The sequence below is a fragment of the Cottoperca gobio genome, chromosome 6 (genome assembly GCF_900634415.1).
Source record: "Cottoperca gobio chromosome 6, fCotGob3.1, whole genome shotgun sequence".
Lineage (NCBI taxonomy): Eukaryota > Metazoa > Chordata > Actinopteri > Perciformes > Bovichtidae > Cottoperca > Cottoperca gobio.
This window is the reverse complement of record NC_041360.1, coordinates 18,080,786-18,089,839: the sequence shown is the minus strand read 5'-3', so window position 1 is coordinate 18,089,839 and position 9,054 is coordinate 18,080,786.

The following is a 9,054-nucleotide window of genomic DNA, read 5'->3' as shown; positions in this document are numbered from 1 at the left end:
GACAGTTTTTATTAGGGGCAGGGCTGTTGTTTATGCATGTTTGTCCATATTGGAATGGATTCAAAGATCATAATTCCACAAACAAACTGAAATAACATTCACTGAGGCGCTTTAAACAAAGTCAAATACTGCACAGGCTTTAACATAGAAGCACGATAGAAATGTAACAAAAACAAAGAACTGATAAAAGACATGAATATGCTACAGTATTTTTTAATAGTATTTCTACATTAATTCAGCAACAGCTGGTTAAGCAAATATTAAAATAAGACATGTTTTATGTGGAATAGCTATCACTGAACTATGATGCCATTGCAGTTAAGCTTGAATGTTTTAATGTATCTATTTTAAACAATATGGGATACACTATTTTAGTTTTTGAAACAATTAGCCTACAGATTAAAAAATACTTAAGCGACTTCCGGTTATGGCGGCTCGCTAGGAAGACGCAACTATCAGTGCTCTGCCAATTTCTGTCTTAAATCCTAATTTTACTCACGTTTTATGTCAACCCATCGTTTCTATTCGGAAAAGACGGTTAAATGCGGGCTGCAGCAGGGAAATCAGCTAAAGGATGACCAAAACGACTCCAGTCTAAGCTAAAAAACTTCGGAGCATCCAAGCTACACGTGGAAGCTAAAGAAAGTTATGCTAGCGCTAGCATTGCGCCAGCCATGACCTTTGTTGAGACGGGCGAGGCCGGGCGGTGGGAAGCAGGCTCGGAGGCAATCCTGATTGCCAGAGGCTCTCTAAAGTCGGACTTCTCCACAAGACTTGATGGCATGCTAACAGCAATAGAGGGGATGAGAAAGGAGATACGGGAATGCTCAGAACGAATGGCAGAGGCTGAAGTAAGAATCTCATCTACCGAGGACGACGTGAGCTCCCTGCAAGATAAAGTGAAAGCTTGAAAACACGAAGCTAGAGGATGAAGCTAGAGGATGAAGTTGAAGACTTGTAGGCAAGATCCAGGTTATCTAATTTGAGAGTGGTGAATTTGCCAGAAGATGCTGAAAGAGGGGATGCTTGTGCTTTCCTCGAGAAATGGATCCCAGACGTGTTAGATTTGGCACCGCTAAATTCAAAGTGTATACAGGAGAGAGCTCACAGAATCGGCCAGAGGAGGGATGCAAATGCCCCACCAAGAACTTTGATCATGAAATTCCTAAACTACAGGGACAGGATGGTTGTAACGAAGGCAGCCAGGGCAAAACAACAGATCCTATTTAAAGACCAGCAGGTGAGATTTTATCCAGACTTGGCTGCAGGAGTGCACAAGCGGCAGAAGATGTTCGATAATGTCCGTCAGAAACTACGGATCCTGGGGATTCGGTATGGCATGCTATCGCCGGCTAGGCTCCTGGTGATCTACAAGGACAAGTCGCACACTTTTGAGAACCCGTCTGCTGTGGAGAACTTCATCGAGCAGATTGCAAGAGAGGAGGGACAGGCTGAGTAACGTAACCTGTGGCTGCGACCGGCTAAAGGGCTAATATGGGCTAACTATGTGCAGGTATCAGGACTTATTGTCTTTAAGTATTTGCGGTCGGGCATCTTGGATATGTCTGGACATATCGAACTACTTGAACTGAATGACTGACACTGACCAAATGTTCTGTTTATAATGCTAATGCCCATTAGTTAAGTATGGTGGAACTACTTTTGGTGGGACTTCTTATGATTACATGGTGGTTAGTAATGTAAAACAAAGGTTAGGAATAGAAGTATAGTCGAGCTGAAGCACGTGCTGTATGAGTACAGTGACTGTCAGCTATAAGAGGAAGTGTCAACATGAGGAGGGGGGGGCTGCCCATTAGGGTGGAGGCATTCGGGGAAGGGGTTAAAGGTTCACAGGGTTGGATGTGGTTTGGAACATCCATGTTATGTTTCTTAATGTCTTTTAAATGTATTTTTTATTTTTATGTACATGTGGGTAACCTAATCTGTGTCAAAGGTCATGTCGCAGGGTGTGGAGGTTAAATTTACTTCCTGGAATTGCAGAGGCCTGTAAAAACTTTATAAAAATCAAACAGGTTATGAATAGAGTTAAAAGTCTGCAATCTAAAATAGTTTTTTTGCAAGAGACACATTTACTGCCAAATGATGATATTAGAATTAGGAGGAGGTGGACGGGATGTGTGTATTCAGCAACATTTTCTACTCAGGCTAGGGGTGTTATGACGTTAATTCACAAATCGGTACCATTTCAGGTAACAAATGTAATCAAGGACAAGGCTGGTAGATACTTAATTGTACAGGTTACTCTACTAACAGAAACCCTGAATCTAGTTAACATATATGCCCCCAATAAAGATGATCCAAAGTTGTTCAGGGACCTGTTTTATACGCTTTCAACATTTACTGGTAATTACATCATAGCAGGGGATTTTAATTGTGTATTGGATCCAACAAAGGATCGGTCAGGAGGCATAGATAAATCACACACCAAAAGCAGGGAAGTATGACTTAATATTATGAAAGATTTCAATTTGAAGGACATCTGGAGAGAACTAAAGCCTGATGCTATAGAGTATTCTTGCTATTCTGCTTCTTACCAATCTTATTCCCGTATTGATTACTTTTTGATATCAGCAAATTTGGCTTCTAAAATTAAAGACGGCACTTGTGATGGAATCCTTATTTCGGACCATGCTCCAAACTCACTGCTTTATGTTGACTCAAGGCTGACGAGAGATCCTCCTAAATGGCGATTCCAACAAAAATGGTTGCAACACTCAGATTTTGTTACGTATCTTGGCAAACAAATTGATTTATATTTTGAGACAAATACATCGGAAACATCAGCATCTATAAGATGGGAAGCTTTTAAAGCATTTATTAGAGGTCAAATTATTAACTACACAAGCTCCAAATCCAAAAGAGCTCGTCAGAAAATGGCAATGTTGGAATTGAAAATAAAAACCCTGGAGAGTGAGGCCTTTCAGAAACCCTGCCCCAAAGTACAACAAGAACTGCTCGTACTGAGGTCACAGTATAATGAACTATCAGCTTCTAAAGCAGTGGCAAGTCTACTAAGACTCAAACTAACATTTTATGACCAAGGAGAGAAGCCTGGAAAGATATTAGCATGGCGCATTAAACCATTACAAACTGAAATATCCATTATGTTAATACAGAACAATAAGGGAGATGATATAGTCGATCCTATAGAAATAAATGAGGCTTTTAAAAATGTATATGAAAATTTATACGACTCTGACATAAATACAGATTTGACAAGTCAAAATAACTTCTTAGACATTCTCAATATACCTAGTATCCCAACAGAACTCAGACCTAGTCTGGAAGCTGAAGTATCATTACAAGAGATCTCTGATGCAATTGATAACATGAAATCTGGGAAGGCTGCAGGGCCTAATGGCCTACCTATAGATATCTACAAAAGGTTTAAATATAAAGTACAAACGCCCCTCTTAAATATGTTATTAGAATCTTTTAAAAATGAAATCCTTCCACTGAGAGAAGCCTTGATTACATTGTTACCAAAACCAGGGAAACCCTGCAATAGATGTGAAAACCTAAGACCAATAAGCCTTCTCAACTCGGACGTAAAGGTGTTGTGTAAAGGCCTGCTCCCAGGGATAATTAAGGAAGATCAGAATGGGTTTATTAAGGGGCGCCAAGGGTTTCATAATGTCAGGAGGGTACTGAACATTCTACATAGCCAAAAGGAAATGCCAGATACTGCTCTCTTATCATTAGATGCCGAGAAGGCATTCGATAGGGTCGAATGGCCATATCTTTTTGATGTCCTCGAACGCTTTGGATGTGGCAAAATCTTTTGTAAATTTGTTAAATTGTTGTACACTGACCCTGTTGCAGAAATACTTACCGTATTTTCCGCACTATAGAGCGCACTGGATTATAAGGCGCAATGTCAATGAATGGTCTATTTTCGATCTTTTTTCATATATAAAGCGCACCGGACTATAAGGCGCATTAAGCGAAACAAAACAGTCAGATAAGTCAGTCAGTCAAACTTTATTAAACGTGTTCACAATAACTCTCAACATTGTTCAAACGTTAATGAGTGTATTCACAATAACTCTCAACCTTGTTCAGTTGTAACACGTAAAAAAACAGTCTGATACCGCCAAATGGTCTTCTTTATAATGGCAATAGAACCGCTGGCCATAGCTGTTCGGTCTCATCCAAAGATCTCTGGTATAACTATAGGTCAGACAGACCACCGCTTAGCTTTATATGCTGATGACGTCATAGTGTTTCTCAGGGAGTTGGAGAGATCAATTCCAGTATTATTAGAAGTGATAGGAAAATTTGGTGAATTTTCCAGTTACAAAATGAATCATTCCAAATCTTCCATAATGTTATTAAATTCAAAGAGACAAGTAATCTGACTGCATCAGTCTCCCAGTTTAAAGTTGCGTTTATTAAGGGGCGCAATAAAAGTTGCGTGTCCTAATCCTCTCTGGTACTACTGGGCAACTCAGTTAAGGACTACTATGTTTTATTTTGCAAACGACAACCTCCCTGCCTGGAGAGAGATGGAGTCCCAATTTTTAGAGCTACCTCTTCCCATGTATTTGTACTCAACTAGTCTTAAGAAACTTACAAAACAAACCACTAACCCTATTACTAGAAACATGATTAGAGTCTGGCATGAAGTGAGGAAGTACTTGGGCGAGCCCCTTTCTCTCTCACGTTTTAGTCCAGTTTGGGAAAATGATGACTTCACTCCAGGCAGAGCTGATAGTGGGTTTAAGGTTTGTTCAGATAAGGGTGTCAGAGAATTCAGGATCTATATAGCTCTTGATCTATATAGGCTCAATGATGATAAACTGATGTCGTTTGAGGAGCTTGCAAGTAAACACAACATTCCACAGAAACATTTTTTCAAATTTTTACAAATTAGAAGCTTTATTGGAGCAAACCAAAAACAATTATTATCTATACCTCAATACTCACCATTAGAGAAAATAATATTAAAGGACTGTAGGGGGGAAAATTTAATTTCTACACTTTATAACTTGCTTATATCTGTGTCCTCCGAAGCGAAACTTAAAAATTGGAGGGAGGATTTGCAAGAAGACCTTTCAATTGATGAGTGGGAAGGTGCCTGCAAGAAAGCGCAATCACAAACAGCGAATACCCGTCTTAAGCTCTTACAATATAACTGGCTAATGCGTACATATATTACTCCAGAAAAGCTAAACAAATGTAATGGTAATATCCCAGACTTATGTTTTAAATGTGGACAATTCAAGGGAACGCTCTTCCATTGTGTTTGGGAGTGTACCAAGATAAAAACGTTTTGGGAGGAGGTTAAATGTATGATAGAAGAGATTTTATCATTGCAGTTAAGCATGGAGCCCAGGCTTTTTTTGTTAGGGTGTTACCCACAAGAACACAACATAAGGAAGAAATCTCTGTCTGCTACAGGCAAAACGCATGATAGCACTCTCATGGAAAAATGTAAACAGTCCAAGTATTGGTAAATGGCTAAAAGAATTGTCTGGATGTGTCTCATTAGAGAAAATAACCTATTCAATTAAAGGAAAACAAGAACTATTTAAAAAAAGTATGGGGCCCATTCCTTAACTATCTGGAACATGCGGATCTAGAGGGCACTCTGGGTCAGCAACTTGGAGATGATTAATGTTCCTATGCTGGGAGAAGGATTGAAGCCTTTCATATCTGCCTACATGTTTGTATATCTCCTTACATAACCTACCCACATGTTTGGGTAGTATTTAATTATGTTATTTGTGTGACCGTTAATGTACTTCATTTTGTTATGTCTTGGATGTGGAAGTTTGTGTACTGTCTTATGTAGTATCTATATATGCTAAAAAACAATTAAAAAAGTGTTTAAAAAAATAAATAAAAACACTTAAGCCATAGTTAGTTATAGCTAATAATATATACAGAAACATCTTTGAGGTTACCTGAAAGCCCCTCTCCTCTACACACACACATCCATGAACATCTCCAGTTCCCCTGGAGTTTTTAGGTTCAGTTATATTTTGATAACAGTGCGTCAGTGCAAGAGTTTCTGTTTGCTCTGTGTCAGAGCAAAGCTTTCTGTTTGCATGACAGTATGCATCAACGAAAATAAAGCGGGGAAAAACAGTGTCTACTTTGAGGGAAGGTTTTGTTGACCAAATCATCCCTCAAAGTAGACACTGTTTTTCGCCACTTATTTTTTAACGTTCATCTAAAATGAATCAATGAAATTATTTTGAAAATGACTAAATAGCAAGAGTTTTTGGGAGAGGGAGAGAGACATAGAGGGGAAGAGAGAGCGCAGGGGGAAAGGGAAGGAGGGATTGTGACAAGTTTACTGAATGTGCATATTTTGCATATTTGATTTGTAGGTTTTAAAATGTATTTTGTACATTAAAAGAATGCAATGTAACTTGTGCTGTATATGTATACAGTGTTTGAGCCTGGACTGTCTGACAGTGGGTCAAACATTAGTTTTCAAGGGGGGGGGGGGGGGTAATAAACATTACTATGAAACTGCTACAAAATAATATTAAATAATACAAGAATTTAGAATTTTAATTATGATTATGATTGACAGTTTGCCATAGTTATCTGGCAGCGTGATTCACTTTTTACAGCCGAGAAGTGTCGATTAATGAGCTTTTCCTTCTTGTACTATCTTTGTACTAAGTCACGTGTCAACAGTCTCAACTAAACAATGTATTGTCTGTGTGAAGGAAATTCTTAATGAGCAAAGTACTGGAAACCAAAGAAGCTGATGGAGACCGAAGTGATGCCTTAAGCGGACGGTTTATTAGAATCTTGTACACAAGGAGAACAGTACCAGTACAAGCGAATACAGAGATGCAGTCACATTGTAGGCCACCATCCATTCTGCCGACCAGCCCCTCTCCCTCGACATTGATCCTAAAACAAGGCATTTCACCTAAAGATGGATCCCCTAGGTCAGTGGTTCCCAAACTTTCTGTGGCCAAGGCACAACTAAGACCAAGCCAAAATCTCAATGCACACCTGTGTTCATATCCGGGCAAAATCTCCTCTCTAACAATCCGCATTGTTCCTCTTCAATCTGAGGTTCGACTATCGGCCGAACCTTCTTTTCCAGTACCTTGGAGTAGACTTTACCAGGGAGGCTAAGAAGTGTGATACCCCTGTAGTTGGCACACACTCTCTGGTCCCCCTTTTTGAAGAGGGGAACCACCACCCCGATCTGCCACCCTCTAGGCACTGTCTCAGACTTCCACGCAATGTTGACGAGGCGTGTCAACCAAGACAGCCCCTCAACACCCAAAGCCTTCAGCATTTCTGGACGAATCTCATCAACCCCTGCGGCTTTGCCACTATGGAGTTGTTTGACTACCTCAGTGACTTCCGTCAGGGAAATTGACGATGATCCCCCATCAGCTTCCTGCTCTGCCTCTGCCATAGAGGCGTGTTAGTCGGATTCAGGAGTTCCTCAAAATGCTCCTTCCACTGCCCGATAACCTTCTCGGTCAAAGTCAGCAGTGTCCCACCCTTGCTGTACTCAGCTTGGATGGTTCCCCGCTTCCCCCTCCTGAGGTGCCTGATGGTTTTCCAGAAGCACCTTGGTGCCGACCGAAAGTCCTTCTCCATAGCTTCTCCGAACTTCTCCCACACCCGCTGCTTTGCCTCTGACATGGCAGAGGCTGCCGCCCTTCTAGTCCTTCGGTACCCTGCAACTGTTTCTGGAGTCCTCCCGGATAACATAACCCGGAAGGACTCCTTCAGTCGAACGGCTTCCCTGACCACCGGGGTCCACCACAGTGTTCGAGGATTACCGCCCCTTGAGGCACCTAAGACCTTGAGACCACAGCTCATCACCGCAGCTTCAGCAATAGAGGTTTATCGCCCACTCAGGTTCAATGCCCCCAACTTCCACAGGGATGTCTGAAAAGCTCCGCCGGAGGTATGAGTTGAAGATCTCCAGGACAGGGGCTTCCTCCAGACGTTCCCAGTTCACCCGCACTACCCGTTTGGGTTTACCAGGTCTGTCCAGAGTCTTCCCCCACCCCTTGATCCAACTCACCACCAGATAGTGATCAGTTGACAGCTACGCCCCTCTCTTCACCCGAGTGTCCAAAACATGCGGCCTCAGATCAGATGATACGATTACAAAATCTATTATTGACCTTTGGCCTAGGGTGCTCTGGTACCACATACACTTATGAGCATCCTTATGTTCGAACATGGTGTTTGTTACAAACAACCGTTCGGGTTTAGATCAGGGATGCCGTTCATTCCCAATCACGCCTCTCCAGGTGTCTCCATCGTTTCACATGTGTGCGTTGAAGTCTCCCAGCAAGACTACGGAGTCCCCCACTGGAGCCCCTGCAGGGCTCCATACAGGGTCTCCAAGAAGGCCGAATACTCCGAACTGCGGTTTGGGGCATAGGCACAAACAACAGTCAGAGTTTTCCCCCCCATAACCCGAAGGCGTAGGGAGGCGACCCTCTCATCCACCGGGGTGAACTCCAACGTAGCGGCGCTCAGCCATGTGAGTATCCCCACACCCGCCCGACGGCTCACACCTTGGGCAACTCCGGAGAAGAAAAGTCCAACCCCTATCCAGGAGTACGGTTCCAGAGCCAAGACTGTGCGTAGATGTAAGCCCCACCACATCCAAGTGGTAGCGCTCCACCTCCCGCTCTAGTTCCGGCTCCTATTTATTTGACCAATGTATAAGGAAGTTCATCGTAAATTTACTTAACAGATAGGGAGGCACAACCCACAAATTAAACTGCTGTGGATCAGTGAGAAAAGTACACAAAGTCAATCATCTACGACCAAGAAACAGGACATGAATAAAAAGTGTACATTGCAATGTATCTGCAACTGAAACTATATGACAGTTGAATATAAAGGATTGTTCTTACTTATAGCATGTATGTTAACGTTTACCAAAGATCAACATAAAAAAGAGAGCTATGCAGACTGATAAGCTGCTTTATGACAGAGACATATGAAGATGAAATGTTATCATAAGCAACCTCTTCATGGGTGTGATATTAATAAAGACAAAAACCACAATGGTTGACACCCAAAATG